Source organism: Emys orbicularis, chromosome 3, assembly GCF_028017835.1.
Source record: "Emys orbicularis isolate rEmyOrb1 chromosome 3, rEmyOrb1.hap1, whole genome shotgun sequence".
Taxonomy (NCBI): Eukaryota; Metazoa; Chordata; order Testudines; family Emydidae; genus Emys; species Emys orbicularis.
This window is the reverse complement of record NC_088685.1, coordinates 47,172,177-47,194,847: the sequence shown is the minus strand read 5'-3', so window position 1 is coordinate 47,194,847 and position 22,671 is coordinate 47,172,177. Positions and strand designations below refer to the sequence as shown.

Here is a 22,671-nt window from a genome sequence, read left to right as displayed (position 1 = left end):
AGGTACTAAGCACTGCTAAATGCAACCATGTGGGCTATGTTTCATCATACATCAATTGTTTGGTCTGCGTGTAATGCTTAGGAAAATGCAAAATTCACATAAAATATCAGAAAACGCTTTTAATTACACATCCTTACAAATTGTTGTAAAAAAGGATTTTGGTATTTTAGCAAATAGGAGCATGGGCCACTTTGTCTCTTAGCCAACTACTGTATGTTATACGTAGATTGTTAAGTAATATGAACTGTTAACTATTAAATAGTCTGAAAACATTTTGGAGATGGGAGTTTTTACTTATAGAAAAGGTTAAAATGAAGCTAAAAAAGGTAAAGTAATCAAGTTTTAGAGACATTGATAAAATGGTAAATACCTTTTTTGGGGGTACAAGATGCTTTCTTATTTAAGAACATTTAAAAATTTAAAAAAAAAATAACTTGTTATACTTTGTTGCTTCATGCTACTGCGAGCCTTCTTTGCCAGGTCAATTATGGATTTTAACTGCAGTAATTGCAGTCTACCCACATCATGGCTTTCTAGCCACTTAAGACCAATCTCTAACCCTACAACCGCATCAGCAGCTTTGGGCGGTGGCGCCAAGGATTCTTCGTCACTATCCTCAGGGTTAGACACATTTTCTGAGGCACCAGGTGGTTGAGGGGCAACATTATGAATTATATCTACATCTGTAAGTTGTTCATAGGTTGGACACATAGCATCCACCTCCATCCACTCTTGAACATCAGCTATCCCACTTTGAGCCATAAGTTCCCTGTAGACTCGTTCTGTCTCCATGGACTCTTTTTCCGTAAAACCGTAAAACCTTCAAAGTTGTTCTCATCTTCGTCTTCTTCCTCATCTTGGCTGTCGTCGCTTTCAGTGACAAAAATACTTTTGAGACCGCGATGCCAACATTTCTCTATCATTCATGGAGTGATTCCTAGCAGGGCTGTCTCGCCTAAGTTAAATACATCCAGAAAATTAATTTCTTGATGACATCCGTTATTTTCTTTACTAAGGCTTTACGATAGTTCATTTTAAATGTGGCTATAATGCCTTGATCGAGGTGCTGTATTTTGGACGTCGTGTTCTTAGGAAGGTAGCTCACCTTCATCTTCCTGTCTTTGCTGGTTAAGGTCTCAACTGGGGGGTGGGCGGGACAGTTGTCAAGTAGGAGCAATGCCTTTGGCTCCAGGTTTTGTCTGCGTAGGTGGCTCCGGACAGCTGGTACAAAATATTTCTTAAACCATTCCTCGAAAATATCCGATGTCATCCAAGCATTTTTTGAATGGCGATAAATGAAAGAAAGCGAATCCATGTTCTTATGGTGGAAAATCCTAGGTGACCTGGATTTGCCTATGCACAGAGGTTTAAGTTTATGTGAACCGGTTTTATTCATGCAGAAAAGTATTGTCACTCTCTCTTATCACCTTAAAACCTTTTGTTCTTCGGTCCTAGAAGAAAGTGTTCTATCCTGCAGCATATGGTAACATAAGCCGGTTTCACCAGCATTATAGATTTGCTCCGGAGCATAGCCACCTTCGATGATGATCTCTTGTAACGTTAGCGGGTATTCGTCGCAAGCTCTTATATCTGCGGAGCGCATCACTCCTGAAATTGCGACTTGCCAAATGCCATGACGTTTTAAAAAATGATTAAGCCATCCACTGCTAGCTTTAAATTCGTTACCTTGATGTGCAGAAGCGTTCTCACCCGAGCGTCTAAAATCAAGATCCTTCTTCAATTTCTCTGCTTGTTTCCTTATAATGTCACCGGAAATTGGTGTGCCGTCGGAGCGTTCTTGGGTAAACCACATAAATACTGCTCTAGCTAGTTGGTTATCCTTGGCAGTTTTTAGGCGCTTCCCTTCCATGCCTTCACTTTCATCCAGTTCAACTAGCATTGATCGTAATTTTTCCTCATCTTTGATCCACCCTCTTAATATTGATTCCCCCACTCCTAGTTCTTTTGAGACCTTCGCTTGGCTCATTCCTGATTTCAGTCTGTCTAAAGCTTCCAATTTTTCTTTGACTGTCCATGCCTTTCGTTTCCGTGGCTGTGAACTACTTGCCATCACATCAATGGTATTTTAATACTGTATTAATGCTAACAATTTTTTTAAATTGTTTAGAAAATGTCAGCACAGAGTTACAATGTTTCCAAAATACAACTAATGAGACAACTTAAGCTTAGTTTATACTGCACACAATTTAGAAACTAGATTAAAATAGGCGGGAGAGATGAGTACGCCTAATGCAGGGGTGGGCAAATTTTTTGGCCCGAGGGCCACATCGGGGTTCAAAATTGTATGGAGGGCTGGGTAGGGAAGGCTGTGCCTCCCCAAACAGCCTAGCCCCGCCCCCTATCCAACCCCCACCTACTTCCCGCCCCCTGACTGACCCCTCTACCCCCGCTCCAAAGATCCCCTGCCCCTAACCACCCCTCCCAAGACCCCACCCCCTATCTAAGCCCCCCTGCTCCTTATCCCCTGACTGCCCCCTCCAGAGACCCCCCCCCCCCGTCCCTAATAACCCCCAGGACTCCCACGCCCTATCCAATAACCTGTTCTCTGTCCCCTGACCACCCCGCCCCCAGAACCTCCAAACCATCCAACCCCCCCGCTCCCTGTCCCCTGACCGCCCCCCGAGATCCTCTGCCCCTTATCCAAACCCTCAGCCCTGGCCTGACACCCTTAACACGCCGCTCAGAGCAGTGTGTCGGAGCCAGACACGCTGATCCGCCGGAGTGTGCAGCCCCACCCCCCAGAGTGCTGCTTTACCACGTTATATCCGAATTCATGTTATATCAGGTCGCGTTATATTGGGGTAGAGGTGTATACAGGTAGGTGTATATGCAAAGAGGAAGAGCTCCCCATTTCATTAATTCCCTCCCCTATCATCCTTTGGAAATTGTATTTACTGTAGCATTAAAAAAAAAAAGGCTAATAATGATACAGCGTAATGGCTATCTGCATAAAATAGAACCCAAACAGCATCATTTATATTCAAGGATCTTGGCCATTCAGAGTTTCAGAGGTAGACTTTCAGAGCAGCTGTGACACTTTCAGCAGTTGCTTCAGCTTTCTGTTCCCAGTAGGGCCATTACAAAATGATTAGATAAGGGGTTAAAAAAATATTGTATTTTAACATTGCTCAGTGACGTTTTCCCTGTAGAGACAGTCCGTGTTTCTACCTGTCACAGAAATAGTCTACTCCTAATACGGTAAATAAATGAGCAGCATACTTTGACCGCCACATCTCTAGAAACTAACTCATTTTACAGATTCTTGAAACTTTTGTATTTTCTGGATTACATCAGTTTCATAGGACTTTAGAAAAAAATCAGAAAACACTGGACAAATTATAATCAGTTCTTGAAAACAGTTTACCTTTAAGCCTATTTGCCTATGGCTAATAAGACATATGGTTGAGAAACCTCACTAATAGTGTTCAGGAACAATGTCTTGGAGAAGAAGCCCATCCCATCTACATGTTAGAGAGAGAATAATGAAATTCCGACCAGGGTACTATCCTCAAGCCCTTCAATTTTTCATATTAGCCTTTGTATTGTGGGTGTCTGAGAATTCTGAAGCACAGATACACATTCTGTTGAAAGGAAGGACCACCGTGCTCCATCCTATTACCTCTTCCTGGGTCATGAATCTCCCCACTCTAGTATTGAATGGCTGACAAGCTGTTTGCATAATTTATTCATAAATTAATGCACTCTTGCCACAATTCAATCATTTCTCTCTCTTTTCAGAACATTCAAGTTCCACAATATCTCTCCAGTACCTCCCATTTAGCAAGGCTTGAATGTGGACCAAATGGGCACCCATCCACAAGGATGACAGTATAGTTCATGCATTATTTAATTCAATTAATTAAAGCTGTCGGCAGTTTACATAGCAATAAAAAGAATAAAAGCTGAATGGAAAAATATATTTGTACAAAAAAAGGCCATTTGAATTTAGAAGGTAAATCCTCTGTCCCAACCCAATTCTCATTCTGGCAAATGCCTACATAGTCTTCCTGCCATTTCAAGTAAATGGGGTCTATTTCTTTCTGTTATCATTTCTATGCACTGTTAAAGTACTCCCACAATTCATCCCAGAACAAGTTGAATTTTATTGGTGCATGAAGTTATTCCTGTGTATAGTTTTATATAATATTTTAGATTTAAATTTATAAAATTTCTGGGATCCTTTAAAAAAAAGAGGTTCTACCTAATCCAAGATGTTAACCGTACTATAAACTATAAAACACTCACACTACACTGAAAGTTGCCATAACAGATCTCACATCTGATATGTTGATTCTTCAAAAATGGTACTGGCCACTGCCCGACAGGATATTGGACTAGATGGACTATGGGTCTGATCGAGTATGGCAACTTCTGTGTTTCTAAAGAGGAGGTTGTGGCACCCTGTACCCCATGTTCACCACTTTTGTATGGTTATGATATATTTTGTACAAAGCATGCCCTGTGAGGTATCATTGAAAACTCATGATCTATTGAACATTGTTGTCCTGTTAACATGTATGTACCATCATTGTATACAGTTATCCAATTTTGCTATAGGTTTGTTACTGAAACAAGTTGTGAGTCTGGAGAACGCCCACAGATCACCTCCTCAGAAATAACAAAGGCTTTGCATGTCATCGCAAATGTCACGTATACAGAATGTATGAGCCAGAAATTTACAATTCACCTGAGAGACGCTTTGAATCTCACATACACAAGAGATTGCTTTGTCTACACCCCAGCGGGGACGGGGGGGGACTGGTGTGTTCCTCAACAAGGAAAGTATAAAATAAGAGACAATGGCTTCTACCCCCCCCCCCACCCTCCGCCCACTCACAGAGCAAGATCGTTTAGAAAACAAAGAAAACCTTTGAACTGGAGTAGCCCTCCCAGGCTGTAAGGAGATCCAGCCTGTGAACTAAGAACAATGAACTGTGAACTACCTGCAGCATCTGATGGATGGAGAAGGAACTGGAGATGGAGTGAGAAAGTTGCTTGCTTCAAGTCTTGGTTAGCTTGGTAAATTTAGGAATTAGATTGCGGTTCTATATTTTATTTCTTTTGTAACCAATTCTGACTTTTATACTTTTATCACTTAAAATCTCTTTCTCTAGTTAATAAACTTGTTTTAATATTTTATCTAAACCAGTGTGTTTTGACTGAAGTATCTGGGGGAATCTCTAAAGTAAACAAAGGCTGTGGCATGATCATTTCCACTGATGAAATGACAAACTAATTAATGAGCCTACTCTGATCCAGGAGGCCTTGAGTAGTGTAAGATGCACATTTGTGGGGTGCAAGGCTGGGATTGAGGGATATGCGGGTGTTGCCCTGCATTAGTTCATGAGTGGCTGGGAAAGCATTCATGTAACTTTCCTGGGTGTGCCTTGACATGGCAGTGTGAGCAGACCCTGGAGAGGCTGCTTTTCACTAGCACTAGTAAGAGACACCCCGATCTGGAAAATTAAGGGGACACTGCTGTTCAAAAGTCCATCTTGTACCCTGGGGGATGTCATTGAAGTTACTTACCTGTAAATGGAAGTCCTTCGAGATGTGTGGCCCCTATGGTTTTTCCGCTGAGTGTTTATGCATGCGCACCATGCACACAGAGTCAAAAAATTAGAAAGCAGCATCCGCTGGTCTGCGCATATGCCCTGACCAGCCTTGTGCTTCCGTCCAAGGCGTTAAAGGTCAGAGCAGACCAACTACATCTCCAGTTCCTTCTCCACCATGAATCTGACAGATCCAAAGCAGAGGGGACAGAGTGAGAAGCGGAATACAGATAGGGACCACGCAGCTCGAAGAACCTCCAGTTACAGGTAAGCAACCTACTCTTCTTCTAGTGATGGTCCCTATTGTATTCCACTGAGTTATGACTTCCTGAGTTATTCCACTAATTTCATGACATGCAGTACCTAAGTCAGAGGAGGGTGAGAGGATGAGGATAGAAGGGTCTTGCGGAGAACTGCCATGCCAAGGAGGCATCCACCACAGAGTCCTGCTCCAAGGTGTAGTGTGTGGAGACAGTACATACAGAACTCCATGTGGCTGCTCAACATATGTCTATGAGATATGCTCCACATATGTCCTAAAGGATGCAATGGTCATAGCTTGAACTCTAGTGGAGTGAGCCCATACCCCTATAGATGGGAGGTAGTCTCGACAGCTGGTAGCAGAGTTTAATACAGCCAGAAATCCATTTGGAGATTCTCTGGGTGGAGATGGCCTGTGCCCTAAGTCTATTTGCTACTGCAAGGAACAGTCTAAGGAATTTCCTGAATAGTTTTGTCCTCTGCAGGTAGAAGGCCACAGCTTGTCGGATGTTGAGGGAATGGAATCGACATTCTTCTGCAGATGTGTGCAGTTTTGGGGAAAAAACAGGTGGGTGAATGGATTGCTTAATGTGAAACTGGGAAACTATCTTTGGTAAAAATTTTGGATGTAGAGCCTATCCTTGTGGAATACTGTAAATGGCAGGTCTGCCATCATAGCTCTGAGTTCACCGACTCTTCTCACTGAGGTGAAAGCAACAAGGAAGGCAACTTTCATCAAAAGGAGGAGCATGGAACAAGATGCCAGTGGTTCAAATGGGAGCTTTATTAATACCCAGTGTACCAGATTCAGGTCCCATTAAGGTGTGATTGTTTGGAGGGGTGGGAAAGTGCGGAGGAAGCCTTTCCAAAATCTAGAAGTTATATATATAAAGGGAGAGTGACCTTCCACAGAAGTATGGAAAGCACAGATCACTACCAGGTGGACTCTCAAAGTGCTGAAGGTGAGGCCCGATGACTGGAAGGATAGAATATAGTCCAGAATGAGGGGAATTGCTGCTGCTTCTGGTAAAATCCCCTTGTGTTATGTCCAAGATAAAAAAAAGTTTCCACTTAACCCAGTAACACTGTCTAGTGGAACCCTTCCTACTGTCAGAGAGAATGTCTTGCACAGCTGAGGAGCATATCTGTTCTAGAGCAGATGTCCATCCAAATATCACACCCTGAGGTGGAGTTTATGTGGATTGGGATGCTTGATCCTGCCATTATACTGTGTCAGAAGACTGAGGAAGCTCAGGATGGAAATCAGTGGGCAGGAGATATGCATAGGAGATTGGGGAACCAGAATTATCTGGGCCAGAAGGGGTGATCAGAATGACCTGTCTTATCGGATCTTGTGCAGCACTTGAGGCAGGAGTGGTAGTGGGGGAAAGATGTAGCTGAGTTGGTCTGCCCAGAAGAGGAGAGCATCACCCGGGGAGTGTAGGCGAGGGCTCCCTGGGACAGTATGTGGCCACTTGCTGTTCACCTGAGAGGCAAATAGGTCCCTAATTGGGGTTCCCAATCACATGAAGCTGTCGTGTAGCACTGTAACATGAAGTTCCCACTCATGGTCTATTGCAAAGTGTGTGCTGAGCGAGACCATGATTACATTGTGTCCCCCCAGAAGATAGCTGCGGAGAGGATGATCTGATGGCTGATAAACCAGTTCCAGAGATTGACTGCCTCTGCACAGAGTGGCGGATCTCGTTCCCCCTTGTTTGTTGACATAGAATACAGTGTTAGTGTTGTCCGACATGATCAAAACATGATGGGAGCCAAAGAACAGAAGAAAGGACTCATGTCTTTCTTGCTGCTTGATGTTCTAGCATATTGATATGCATCCTGGATTCCCAAAGCGTCCACTTCCTTGTGTTGTGTGGTCATCCATAAGGGTTCCCCAGCCTAACATGGACGCGTCTATTATACCCGTTTTGTCCGGGAACGAGGAAAGAAAGAGGACTTCCACACGTACGTGATATGGGTCTGCCACCAAAGGAGTATTGTACCCTGGCTAGGATTGTCAGCATGCTGTTCATAGGGTGACAGTTTGAAAAGTATATGGAATGAAGCCGTGTCTGAAGGCAGCGGAGGTGAAGTCTCGGGAAGTGGGTCACCTAAGTGCACGAAGCCACTTGGCCCAGAAGAGACAAACAAGTCCTGGCTGGTACATAGGGGTTGTTCATGATACAAGCTATAATGATGTTAATCTCTGAAACCTGTCTATGGGTAGACATGGCCATGCTGTGATAGACTTTGTAGTAGCCCTGATGAAGTCCCGTGATTGCATGTGTTTGAGGATCGACTTCTCGATGTTGAAGCTGACTCCCTGTGAAGAAAGGAGGCTAAGTAAGAGAGAGATCAACACGTGAGCTTCCTGATGGGACCTGGCAGTTAGGAGCCAGTCATCAAGAGCAGGAAAACAAGGAGAGCCTAACATCTGATGCAAGCTGCTACTACTGAAATACTTCGGTGAAGACTCTGGGAGTGGTAGCTATCCTGAAGGAAAGTACCCTGTATTGGAAAACGTTGGCGCCAACCATAAACCTGAGAAAACATCTGTCGGTGGGATGAATATCAACATGGAAGTAAGCATTCTTCATATCGAGAGCCGTGAAAGACATACCTTTTTCTAAGGCTGGAATTATCTCTGCCAGCATGACCATGTGAAACCTGAATTTGCAGATTAAGCGACTGAGGTGGCAGAAATCGAGAATTGGTCTCCAACCTCCCTTTTACTTGGGTCTGAGGAAGTAAGTTGAGTAGAACTCTGTTCCTTGATATTCTAGAGGAATGCATTCTATTGCTCCTCATTGTAATAAAGTGTTCATCTTTCATGACAGTATTCTTGTCTAGAGTGGTCCCTGAAGGGGGACGGGGAGTGATTTTTTTTTTTTTGAGGCTGTAGCATTACAAACTCAATGGTATAGCCATGACATGACATTCAGCACGCATTTCTCCTTTGTTTTTGCACTCCAAGCATGGAAAAAGAATGCTAAACGACCCCCAAGGGAGTGGGAAAGTCATAAGGTGTTAGGCTCAGTGGTTGGTGGCTCTTGAACTGCATCAAAAATACCTCTTGGCTTGTGGTTGGGTTTGAGACATGAAAGCCTGTGAAGGGAGGCTCAGGAAGCGAGACCTCTGCACCTTTTGCTGTTTGCAAGGGAGTCTGTAAAGTCTCTGTTGGTAAAATTAGGGAGACCTGTACCACTGGATGGACAACAGGTGGTGGAACTTTCATTTCGGGCAGGAATGTAGATGCCCAATGAACCAAAGGTAGCTCTGCAGTTTTTCAGTGTATGTAACGATTCATCTGTCTTCTGGTTGAAGAGATGGGATTCATCAAAGGGCAGGTACTTGATGGTGTTCTAATCCTCCCTAGAAAAACTAGAAGCATGAAGCCAGGACCACACCACAATAGTTGTAGCCATGGTTCTGGAAGAGGTATCAGCTGCATCTACTGCGGACTGGAGGGTAGTTCTGGCTATGAGTTTCCCTTCTTCGACATGGGCCTAGAGGCAGACATGATCCTATTGTGACAGTGTAATTCAGGAAATCGTATTTAGCCAATAATGTTAATGGTTCATCCCCTGGAACTGCTGGATCCCATTATTTATGGGTCTTCTTGTGCCTGTGGGACTTGGAATGTGCTCCATCCCCTTGGGTCATGCTGGTGGAGGGAACATTCATTTTCCTGGACTTTGCGGAAGACTAAGGCCTGGTCTACACTAGGAGCTTATATCGAATTTAGCGCCGTTACATCGAATTAACCCTGCACCCGTCCACACCACGAAGCTACTTAGTTCGAAATAGAGCTCTTTTAAATTCGACTTCTGTAATCCTCGAAAACGAGAGGAGTAGCGCTAAATTCGAAATGGCAATATCGAATTAGGCTAGGTGTGGATGGAAATCGACGGTAATAGCTCCGGGAGCTATCCCACAGTGCACCACTCTGTTGACGCTCTGGACAGCACTTCGAGCTCGGATGCTCTGACCAGCCACACAGGAAAAGCCCCGGGAAAATTTGAATTCCTTTTCCTGTCTGGCCAGTTTGAATCTCATTTTCTGTTTGGACAGCGTGGAGAGCTCAGCAGCACTGGCAACGATGCAGAGCTCTCCAGCAGAGTTGGCCGTGCAATCTAATAGAAAGAGGGCCCCAGCATGGACTGATCGGGAAGTCTTGGATCTCATCGCTGTGTGGGGCGATGAGTCCGTGCTTTCCGAGCTGCGCTCCAAAAGAAGGAATGCAAAGATCTACGAGAAGATCTCTAAAGCCATGGCAGAGAGAGGATACAGCCGGGATGCAACGCAGTGCCGCGTGAAAATCAAGGAGCTGAGACAAGGCTACCAAAAAACCAAAGAGGCAAACCGACGCTCCGGATCCCAGCCCCACACATCACGTTTCTACGAGGCACTGCATTCCATCCTAGGTGCGGCCGCCACCACTACCCCACCACTGACCGTGGACTCCGAGGATGGGATATTGTCCACGGCCGGTTCCTCCTCGGAACTGTTAGGTGACGGGGAAGATGAGGAAGGAGATGAGGAGGACGAGGCAGTCGACAGCGCTTGCACCGCTGATTTCCCCGACAGCCAGGAGCTCTTCATCACCCTTACCGAGATCCCCTACCAACCGTCCACAGCCGGTACCCCGGACACCGAATCAGGGGAAGGATCAAGCAGTGAGTGCTTTAAACATCTAAACATTTCATTTTAACATAACTGTAATATTTATATTGTTAAGAATGGGCTTTTCAGTCACTCCTTTAAACATAGAAACTTTTATTTATAACAAAACAGGAATATTAACTATATTAGTAATTTGTTGTTCATGATTTGGTTGGCTTAGTGAACTATTTACTCCTAACTATGTATAGAAAATCAAGTACTGTCCGTATATTCATGATTAGTCCACCACAGGACGCTCCACTCTGTAGTCCCTTATGCTGAACTTAAATGAAAAGGCAGTCAATATGCCCGGGAATGGACAGACAGTCCTCCTGGGATAGCTCGGCATAGTTCTCCTGGAGGTACCGCTCCAGCATGCGCATGAGGTTCCACGGCAGGGCGATCTTGTTCGGTCCCCCGTGGTAACACACGTTCCCACGCCATGAGTCCATCAGGTAGTCGGGGATCAGTGCGCGGCACAGCATGGCGGCATACGGCCCAGGCCTCTGCATGCTCTCACGCAGCATCCTTCCCCTCTCGGTCTCCGAGATCCTCATGAGTGTAATGTCACACATGACGCCCTGCTTTAAATTAGGGAGGGGAATGTTAGTATTGGGACTGCTTTACAGCCACGCGGGGGAGGCGGCAGAGGGGCAGCATACAGGGATCTTTCCCGGGGACAGCCGCGAGGTGGTGGGACAGGGGCAGAGCTCATGCTTCCCTGATTGCTGCCAGCAAAGAGTGGCCTTGCATTCAGTGCGAAAGGAGCCCAGTGCTACTATTACATTTTTAAGCTGCCACAAGTCTACGGCTTACCATGTTTTCCTGCAGCAGAAGTAGAGGTGTCCTGCAACGCTTCTCTGATCGCAACTGCAGGACCCCAGACACATAAGGCGAGGGCCGAAAATTCGATCTTGTCCTGAGTGCGCATGTGAAAGGTCCAGTGCATGGTGTTGTTCACAGAGAAAGACTATGCTCTTTGTTAGCAACTTCATTTATCTGTCTCAGGAATTTACTCCCTTTTTCCCATTCCCACAGACACATCTGCGACTGTCTCCCAACCCAGCCTGGCATCACACTCCCAGAGGCTAGCGCAGATTAGAAGAAGGAAGAGAAAAACGCGGGAAGACATGTTTTATGAACTTATGGAGTGCTCACGAGAGCAGGCAGCCCAGACGACACAGTGGAGAGAGAACTTGTCACAAATGCACAGAGCAGTCATGGAACGGGAGGAGAGGTGGCGCCAGGAGGACCAGCAGGCTACTCAAACCCTGCTTGGACTAATGAGGGAGCAAACGGAGACGCTCCGGCGCCTAGTGGATGTTCTGCAAGACCGGAGGCAGGAGGACAGAGCACTGCTGCTGTCTATCTCTAACCGCCCTCCCCCGCCACCAAGTCCCACACCCCCCTCACCAAAAGTACAAAGAAGGAGGGGCGGCAAGGGCCATTAAAACTGTCAGTCGGCCACTGCACACTGCTGCAGCAATGGAAGGCTCTCGTTCCAAAGTTTGAAAAGTCCTTTCCTACCCATCTCACACTAGCCCATGTCCAAGTTTCCTCCCCCCCCCCCTTTTCATGTGCGGTTCATAATAAAACATCTGTTTCTGTTAAGTACTGTTTCCGAGAGTGTCTTTTGGAGGGGATTCTGTCTGAAGGGGGGGAAGGAGTTTGTTACTTGGACAGGACAGTCACCTGTAGCAGGCTACAGAGGCGGGGGCAGGTCCAGCATCAGGACACATACACAGCACAGTCACCAGTTACCCTGGTCAGTCTGGGAGGCGGTTTTCTTGTTCTGGGGTGCGAGGGGGTTGATCTGTGACTTTGTGTCGGGGGAGGGCAGTTAGAGATCCTATGCCGCGGTCCTTATCCTGGATCACAGAGCCACGCAGCAGGGGATCTGTTACCCTCCGCCCCCTGCCAGAAAGTCACTTGGCCGACACATACATCCAGTCCCGCCCAGGACTGCTGGCAGGCTGCGTTGAAACAACCAATCCAGCACTGCGGAGCCTGTCATTCCCGGACTTTAGAAGCATCATTTGCATTAAAACACTAAGCCCGCCCCCCGCCACAGTCTGCGTCCCCGGTTTAAAACATTCCCGCGAAAACAGTAAAAAAGAGAACCTTGTTCATTAACAGAACAGAACAGATTTTATTTGTTGGGAAGGTGGGGAAGGGGGTATGTAACTTGGAAGGATAGTCAACAGTAACTGGGTAAAGAAACGGGGGCAGGTTCAGCATCTGTGTCCACAAAGTAAAAAGTCACTGGAGACCCTGTTCAGTCAGGAACCTGGCTTTCAAAGCCTCCCTGATGCACAGCGCGTCCCGCTGGGATCTTCTAATCGCCCTGCTGTCTGGCTGGACGTAATCAGAAGCCAGGCTATTTGCCTCAACCTCCCACCCCGACATATAGGTCTCCCCCTTGCTCTCACACAAATTGTGGAGCACACAGCAAGCAGCTATCACAATCGGGATATTGGTCTCGCTGAGATCACAGCGAGTGAGTAGGCTTCTCCATCTCCCCTTGAGACGGCCAAAAGCACACTCCACCACCATTCTGCACTTGCTGAGCCGGTAGTTGAATAGTTCTTTCCCTGAGTCCAGTGCGCCAGTGTAGGGCTTCATGAGCCAGGGCATTAGCGGGTATGCAGGGTCCCCGAGGATGACTGTAGGCATCTCCACATCCCCAACAGTTACTTTGTGGTCCGGGAAGTAAAGACCTTCCTGCAGCCGTCTACACAGACCAGAGTTCCTGAACACCCTAGCGTCATGAACCTTGCCAGGCCATCCAACGTAGATATTGGTAAAACGTCCCCGATGGTCCACCAGTGCTTGCAGCACCATGGAAAAGTAGCCCTTCCGGTTGATGTACTGGCTGGCCTGGTGGTCCGGTGCCAGGATAGGGATGTGAGTCCCATCTATAGCCCCACCGCAGTTTGGGAATCCCATCTCGGCAAAGCCATCTCTGATGAGCTCCACGTTTCCCAGGGTCACTACCTTAGATAGCAGTAGCTTGACGATTGCCCTGGCTACTTGCATAACAGCAACCCCCACGGTAGACTTGCCCACGCCAAACTGGTTAGCGACGGACCGGTAGCTGTCTGGCGTTGCGAGCTTCCAGAGGGCTATGGCCACTCGCTTCTGGACAGTCAGGGCTGCCCGCATCCTGGTGTCCTTTCGCTTCAGGGCAGGGGACAGCAACTCACACAGTTCGAGGAAAGTCCCCTTCCGCATGCGAAAGTTGCGCAGCCACTGGGATTCATCCCAGACCTGCAGCACTATGCGGTCCCACCATTCCGTGCTGGTTTCACGGGCCCAGAATCGCCGTTCAACAGTATCAACAAGACCCAGTGACAGCGAGATGTCCTGAGCGCTGGGTCTCATGTTCTCAGAGAGGTCGGAGCTAGTGTCCGACTTCATGCCGTCACGGTAGTGCCGTAGCCTCCTCTCATGATTGATCTGCAGCTGCCTCTGGTACAGGTGGAGGAGAAGCTGCGAGGCGTTGAGAACTGCCACAACTGCAGCGATGGTCGCAGCGGGATCCATGCTCGCACTGCTGTGGCGTCCGCGCTGTCAGTAATCAGAAAAGCGCGCAAACTGATTTCCCGCCGGCGCTTTCAGGGAGGGAGGGAGGGAGGGCGTGAGTGATGGACGGATGACGACAGGCGCCCAAAAGCACCCTCGACACATTTTTTTACCCAGAAGGCATTTGGGGCTCGACCCAGAATTCCAATGGGCAGGGGGGACTGCGGGAACTGTGGGATAGCTGCCCACAGTGCACCGCTTCCAATGTCGACGCTTGCCCCGTTAGTGTGGACTCACAAAGTCTCACAAAGTCGAATTACTGTCCTTAGTGTGGACACACACGTTCGACTTAGTAATATCGATTCCACATAGTCGAATTAACTAAAATAGAAGTACTCTCGTAGTGTAGACAAGGCCTAAGTATCGTGCTTATGAGAGTGTTTCTTAATCTCCTGACTAGGCCCCACCATGGGGTCAGTGGGAGTGGTTCTGCCCACACCAGAATCAGATACAGCAGGGGGAGGCACACTCCTCACTGAATCAGTCCGATGTACATGGAGGGTTCCAAGCCTGGGTCTGAATGCAGTCTCATGGCCATCTCCATAAGAAACTTCCAGAGACGAAGTGCCTGGCCTTCTCAGGCATGGCTGTGGAAGGACTGGGAAATACTGCACCTGGCCACGATGTGAGCTTCTCCCAGGCAGTAGAGGCAGCGTTGGTGCAGGGGCAGGAGGAGCAGAGTTTGAGGCCCGAAGTTCTGGGTATAGTCCAGTACCGACAGGAGGGCCGGGAAAGGGGACAAAAATCCCTGAAGTCTACTCAAAAGAGACATTAAAACTACTAACTACTAAAACTAGGAAAGAAATAAAACTAGTGAAGCTACAGTTAAAACTGCAAAAACTATTTACAACTATGCTTTTTAGAACTGCGTCAGACGAGGACACAGAAGGATCCGACCTGGAGATGCGGTCAGTCTGCCCCATGCTTTATCGCCTCGGACAGAAGCACGAGGAGAGTCAGGGTGCATGAGCGGACCAATATACATTATTTTCAAATTCTCTGCAAAAACCCTCAGTGGAATACAATACAAACCACCACTCAAAGAAGAGCAATGCTTTTTATAATAAGGCAGTTTTAGGAGCTCTTTTGTCCATTTTCTGTTACTAAGAATAGCTTTTGTGTTTTTTAAATGAACTTTTGCAGGCTCTTAATCATCAAGTATAATATGTGCAGTTCTCAGTCTGAAGGAGTTGCTGACTTTTGGAGCATGCCATAACTGTTTGCATAGATTGCTACAGAGGGTGGGGTGAGATCTGCAATGCAGGAGGAAAATTGTGTATTGTTGGGCGAGTCAATTTTTCTGGATGTTGGAGAGGATAAACTGCTACTTAATTATGTTTTATTCTTGTTAGTAAGTGGGAAGGGAGCCTAAAACACTTGTCTGTTATTGCAGAAATCCAAAGAAATGTTTATCTTTAAAAAAAATATTTGGAAGTTGGATAGTGCAACACTGTTTTTTTAGTAAAATTAACAATTATGATCTGCAGCATCCAAAGTTAACGTGTTAAATGCCAAAATAAAGAAGTCATTACTGTGTCAAATAATTTGCATGGTCTATTCTTTTAATAATCATGCTAAATACATAATAATGAAGTATTGTATTTAGCCTCAACATATGCTGCAATTTTTTTCAGACAATGTCTCAGAGTAGAACAAAGGATAACATCTAATAAGGAAGCCATTCTTATTAAATATCACTTAAACGTAAACATTAAGATATCAGTTAGCTTTAGATTTACAGCTTTATTTGACATCGTTAATCTGAGATATATCTCTTGAAAAACGATTGGCAATTCAAATCCAGTTGAGCTGAGAAAATTGTAGTATTTCACACAGCACTTTCTTAGACATTTCAGATATATTAAATGAGAATTGGTTCCTCTATAGATAATACCCAGCAGGAACTGATGTACCATGCACTACAATGTGTGCAGCATGTCAATGCTGTAACTACAAAGGTATTTTGACCAAGAGTAAATGGCAACCAATCAAGTAGATTAATAGATAAATCTAAAAGATTTGTTAGGTTTGGGTAATTGGTTTGTAAAATGAAATCCAATTTTACAGTTAAGCCCTAAATCAATCCTTACAGTATTTACACAATTTAGTTTAGACACTAAATTTGTTTATCTGAATACAAGATGGATTATAGCTCATCTGTCTATCATGGTTCTGGACTGGAGTGCAAAGCCACAGTATCTAGTTTCCTACTTTAACAGAAAATTAGATACAGAGTCCATGAACAGGTCACAGAGGTAAATAACTTCTGTCACTGAAACATTCAAAGTTTTCATAAACACAGTAGGCCAGATCCTATCTCTGCTAAGTCAACGGGAGTTTTTCCACTGAATTTAATAGATCCAGGATTTCATCCAATGTTTTCAAAACAGCACTCGGAAAATACAACAAAATAAGCTACTTCCAAATAGTTTCTGTACAGACAACTGACATAGAGACATTAGTCCAAGTAATTATAACAGTATAAAACAAAAGGGATAATTAAATATATTAGTATCTTTGAGTTAACTAGTTTCTTTTGACCTGCTAGCGATAACTCAAAATTTCTTATACATAAAAACATAAAAACTAAAGAAAATTGCAGAATTACAGAATATATTTGAAGTGTTTAAATTATACTAAAAGAGAAAAGTTCATAATATTTTCAAGTATAGTAGAAGATTTAACTTACAAAGTATGGTAAAGCAACACGTATTTCAAGTGTGTTTCCTGTATCTGAGTATCTGGCCTACGATAATTTCTTTGATTATGATTACAGCAAATATGATCCATCTGTTGCACAAAACCTTTGGCACTTCAGTACTTCCTGTTCTTGAAATCTTCCCAACCTAGCATGGAAGGGATTTTTAGTGCACGTTTTTCATGTCAAGAGTTTTGCCCCAGAAAAAAATTCACTGCTTAAGCACTAGTTATGCCATTCATTAGTTTGTACAGCTTCATTTATTACTTATTATTTACTGCTTTATTACTGTCATGTTGTATTATAGCATTGTTAAGCAGTAACACACAAAAGCCCACATGGCCATGCTGCTTAAAGACATGTCTTGTGTTCAGGGTGATGTATGAGGAAATGATGTCTTCTAACCATCTGTCATTATGCAACATACTTAAATGACCATAAGTAATTTACTGAAGAACTTAAAAAGAGCCATACTGGGTCAGACTAAAGGTCCATCTAGCCCAGTATCCTGTCTTCCGACAGTGGCCAATACCAGGTGCTCCAGAGGGAATGAACAGAACAGGTAATCATCAAGTGATTCATCCCTTGTCACCCATTCCCAGCTTCTGGCAAAGAGAACTATATTCTATAATTATATTCTAGAATTTGAAACAAAATAACACTGATCTAAGTAAAGTAAATTTGTGGTTTCAGTTCCTAGTGAGGAACAATCCATATCACACAAAGCATCAGTATCATTGGCATTTTTACTAGTAATCAATGATTAAGTAAGTTAGTGAGTCTAGACCAGGGGTCTCAAACTCAAATGACCATGAGGGCCACATGAGGACTAGTACATTGGCCCGAGGGCCGCATTACTGACACCTCCCACCCCTGCCGCCCTCGGCCCCGCCCCCACTCCACCCCTTCCACGAGGCCCCGCCCCTGCCCCGCCTCTTCCCACCCCTTCCCTGCCCCCATTCCAACCCCTTCCCCGAAATCCCCACCCCAACTCTGCCCCCTCCCTGCCCCCAGGGGGTGCAGGGTGTGGTGGAGGCTCAAGGCAGGGAGTTGGGGTGTGGGGTGCAGGAGGGGTGAGGGGTACAGCAAGGGGTCAGGGTGCAGGGTGAGGCAGGGGGCTCAGGGCAGGGGGTTGGGGTGCAAGAGGGGTGCAGGGTGCAGCAGGGGGTTCAGGGCAGGGTGCGGCAGGGGCTCAGGGCAGGGGTCAGGGTACAGCAGGGGGTCGGGGTGCAGGAGGAGTGTGGTATGGGGCTCAGGGCAGTGGGTTGGGATGCAGGAGTGGTGCGGGGTGAGGCAGGGGGTCGGGGTGCAGGGTATGGCAGGTGGTCGGGGTGCAGAGTGCGGCAGGGGGCTCAGGGCAGGGGGTTCGGCTGCAGGAGGGCTTCGGGGGGCAGGATCTGGCCTGGCGCGTACCGGGAGCAGGGCAGGCTCCCTCCCTGCCTGGCTGTCTGCCCTGCCCCCGCCCCACTCCGGGAAGAGGCTGGAACGTGGGGAAGGGGGGGCAGAGGGACTGTGTGTTGCTTCAGGCACCGCCACCAGCAGCTCCCATTGGCCGCGGTTCCCCGTTCCCAGCCAATTGGAGCTGCTGGGGGCGCTGCCTGAAGCAACAGACACACACAGCCCCTCCGCCCCCCCTTCCCCATGTTCCAGCCTCTTCCCGGAGCTGCGCAGGGCAGGGCAGGCAGGCACGGAGCCTGCCCTGCTCCCGGTGCACGTCCGGCCGGAGCCGCTCTGGTAAACACTGGGGGAGGGTAGGGGGGCTGCGAGAGGCTCACGGGCCGCAGAAAATCACCCCGTGGGCCGCATGTTTGAGACCCCTGGTCTAGACTATCAATTGAACCTCCAAAACCTGGTTGAAGCACTTTGGTGGGACAATGTGGAAAATGTACCATGCTGCATCTATTCTCTATATTACATACAAAAAAAATCCACCTGTAGGGGAAAAATAGTATGCAATCATGTAAATAATGAATGTATCGCAATACATGTGCACAAGGGGACTGAATTAAGGTTGCCTGGCCAACTGTAAATCTGGCATTCCCCAACATTTGTGTGTTTGATTTTGAAACCTAAATACTGTTCTTTTAACATAGATTTTTGTATGGAATTTCCAAAGAAAAGGCACTTCCCTCGCCGAACCTCAATCCCATTGCTGAATTTCAAAGGCCTGTGGCAAACAATGGAAATGTTAAAGCTTCTCAAAAAGGTCAAAAGAACCTTTTAATGGAAAGTATTAGGCAACCTAAATATCACTACTAAGTCTCTATAATTAATTCTCTTTTTAAAGCAACTCTATATACTAAAACTAAATGATAAATTATTTCCAGTGTCCAATCCGAAATGTTCTACTGCTGAGAGTAGTAATATTAAGATTTAAGTTAAAGCAGTTTATGGATTCATTATTTTAGCATTATCGGAAAAGACAGACTATGTTCTGCATTACTGAATTTCCTCTAACTAATTTTCTACAGTATTCCTTGTGGTCATGGAAGACAGATGAACTTTCATATAAATGTGTATGGCTTCAACTATTTCCTCTCCTCTGATAAGGGTGTTGAGTCATGAATAATTTGGGTGAAAGGATAGCAAATTGATACTGATGACAAAATTAGAAATGAGACAAAAATGCCCTGTTGGATAAGAGGTGCCCTTTAACTAGACTTTTCCTTTTTTGAAATAATTCATTTCAAGGTCTTAGTGACAGATAAAATACTTTATTCACATCTGTTAGAAAACAGTGTTTATGAAACCTTTGATATGGAGAGTTCCTAGTGACCTTTGGCACTGAATGTTTACATTTCTGCACACCCCAAAATCGTTTTTAGTGATTGGATGACAGTTAAAGCAAAATGATATTATAATATTCACAGTTAAAGGAATCTAAATATTAAATAAATTACTTATTAATATTAAACCAAAGCCTGTTATCCTTACAGTTTAAATTCCTGAGTTACCTGTACCTCTGACCCTCTTGTGGCTTCCTCGAAGCCACCCAAGTTAGGGGGCAGCTGAAGGCCTGACACCTTTCTCAGGATAGAATCCCGTGATTCTCTCACTTCAGACCACAGTATCAGGCTGCAGACTCCTGCAATTCATTGTGTTCGCCTCAGCAGATGTGACCTCAGTTCAGCTCTGTTGAACTCAGTTCATTATTCTCTCTAGGGCAATGGCAGGGTTAACCAGTGACCGGGCAGCTTTCATAAAACAAAGTACTATTTATTCAAAACAAAAAATATTAGAGTAAATGTATCTTAAAAAGAATAAACAGCTTATACACAGGCTAGCTTACAAGGTGGTCACTCATCTACCACCTGCAGACACTAGTAGGTTCTAAAATATTTCAGATCCTCCCTCAAGGTCTAGTTCTGCTGCACTGAGTTTTATGCATGTCAGTTTTTGGATTGTGACCATGACCCTCTCTCCAGATCAAGGCTGTTATTTTCAAGTCCTTTGTCTGCCAAAGCCTTTGAACTAAGTGTCAACCCATCTGTGTGCTATTTTCTCAAGGGGGCAAAACTTCAAAAAGACTTGTTACCTGCATTGTTTAAGTATTGGGGATTAGTTCCTGCAGGAAGCATCTGTTATCTGACCCATTAGGCAGGAATACAATCACTAGCAAGCCCGGAAAGATACATATAGCATAAACTTAATACAATAGTCTTTGCATATTTATTCCATGACTCCATAGCATCTATCAGACTTGCCTATATCCTACTCATCCACAACTCCTACTTACTTCAGTGAGTGTGTTGCCCACACATCAACTCATTAAAAAAAAAAAAGAGTGAAGACAGCTTAAAGATTTGGTCCAATGATACTTAAAGGAACAAATTAATCCCTGATCTATTCCATTCACTTCATTGGCATTATAGCATGGATAAAGTTGGCCCAGCGGGTAAAAGTGTTGATCTTAATATGATCCTATTTGGATTATTCCTAATCAAGCGATACTTTTGGCTTTGCTCCTAGTTAATGCTCTGTTGGAGCTTTTGACATAGAACATTATATGAGATCAATGACATCATGATAGTGTGGAAGCAGAGAAAGAACTGACAGGAAGGGAATGCAATGCATGACAGTTCGTTAGCAAGAGTTAGGCTAACTGTAACCCTAATAACGCGAGATTTGTAAAAGCGAGGAATGTGTGAGGCAAGTGGGAAAGAACTGTGTAAGAAGTTGTTGCGACCTTGTGTAGATAATATGGAATGTAGACTAAGAGTCTACATTAGTAAGCAAAACAAGATATCAGAATGACCTATGTATAAACAAAATGCAGTTGTTGCTCATTATTGTCTGTAACAAAAGGTATAAATGCTTGCTGTAATTGTTTACCTGTTGAGAGACCTGCTTAGCTCTCTCCCTCTATGCAATTGATAGAGAGAAAATAAAGCATCTGACTTGCTGTACCCAAACAAAAAGTGAGAACTGTGTTTTTCTCCGACAATAGTCATGAGAGAAGTGCAACTGACATTTGACAAAACAGAGAAATTGACTCTACCCAAATATTGTCAACTACACAAAGAACAGGAAAAAAATTACTAAGATTTGTCTATAATCTTAGTTATTTGAAGCAATTTTAGGATGGAAATATATAATTTTCATGTTCATTGCATCTTTTAAAGAAAGTAGCACCCTATAGAAATATACTGTTAAGAAGATATCTTTATGTGAAGTATTAAATGATACAAGACTATGGGTAGGGGTGCTGGAACAAGTTTTATAGTGGATGGTGCTTAGACCCCACTGAACCAAACTGTAAACCCAATAGGTAATGGAAACCACTTCAAGCCAGGAGTGCGGCAGCACCCCAAGTTCCAGCACCTATGATTATGGGCCAGATTTTTTTAAAGTATTAGGCACCTAAAATATCAGCTAGTTGCCTAGTGCAGTGGTTCTCAACCAGGGGTACACGTAACCAGGGGGGTACACAGAAGTCTTCCAGTGGGTACATCAACTCATATAGATATATTTGCTTAGTTTTACAACAGGCAACATAAAAAACCCTAGTAAAGTCAGAACAAATTAAAATTTCATACCGCTCGATACACTAAATGTAAGAACAATATTTATATTCCAATTGATTTATTTTAGAATTATATGGTAAAAATGAGAAAGTAAGTAATTTTTCAGTAATAGTGTGCTGTGACACTTTTGTATTTTTAGCTCTGATTTTGTAAGCAAGTAGTTTTTAAGTAAGGTGAAACTTGGGGTATGCAAGACAAAGCAGACTCCTGAACGGGGTACAGCAGTCTAGAAATGTTGAAAGCCACTGGCCTAGTAGGATTTTCAAACACCTATGCACCTAACTCCCATTGATTTCACGGAAGTTAGGCACCTAGGTACCTTTGAAAATCCCACTAAGTTCCTATCTGCTGCTTTAGGTGCCTAATTACCTTTAGAAATCTGGCCCTATGACATTGGTCCTCTATTCTTGGTTATAAGGCAACAACATGCTTGATATACTTGAAAAAATACAAACTATTACATTTTAAACTAATATATAAAAGAATATAAGAAATTGACCAAGAAAACATATTCAAAGCAATCATGATGCACATCTTCAGACTACATAGTTGCTTGTATACAAGGTTTTCATAAAGCATGTTTTCCAATCTTCTTGTCTTCCTTTTTGTAGATCATAAAAAGGAAGAAACTGTTTTATCTAAAAATAGATTCCCTTAACAAATGTTTCAATATCATTTTAGAAGTACTCAAAAAAAAAACCCACTTATGACAATCCTTGTGTATTCAATATTTGCAAAAATAGAGCTACTTGTTTCAGAACAGAATTCTATTTAATGCAAAAGAATAATGAAGATGCCATTGCTAATGGCAAGATTTTGATAGGGATGTTATATCCTAGCTAATGCTGAACAAACAAACCTGATTTAC

At 44.6% G+C, this 22,671-nt stretch overlaps 1 protein-coding gene across 1 annotated transcript in view; it reads right to left on the bottom strand.

Annotated features, from left to right (window-relative positions):
- MCPH1 (microcephalin 1) overlaps window positions 1-22,671 on the bottom strand; it is a 249,499-nt gene that overhangs the window by 144,784 nt on the left and 82,044 nt on the right. The gene's annotated exons all lie outside the window — the stretch shown is intronic.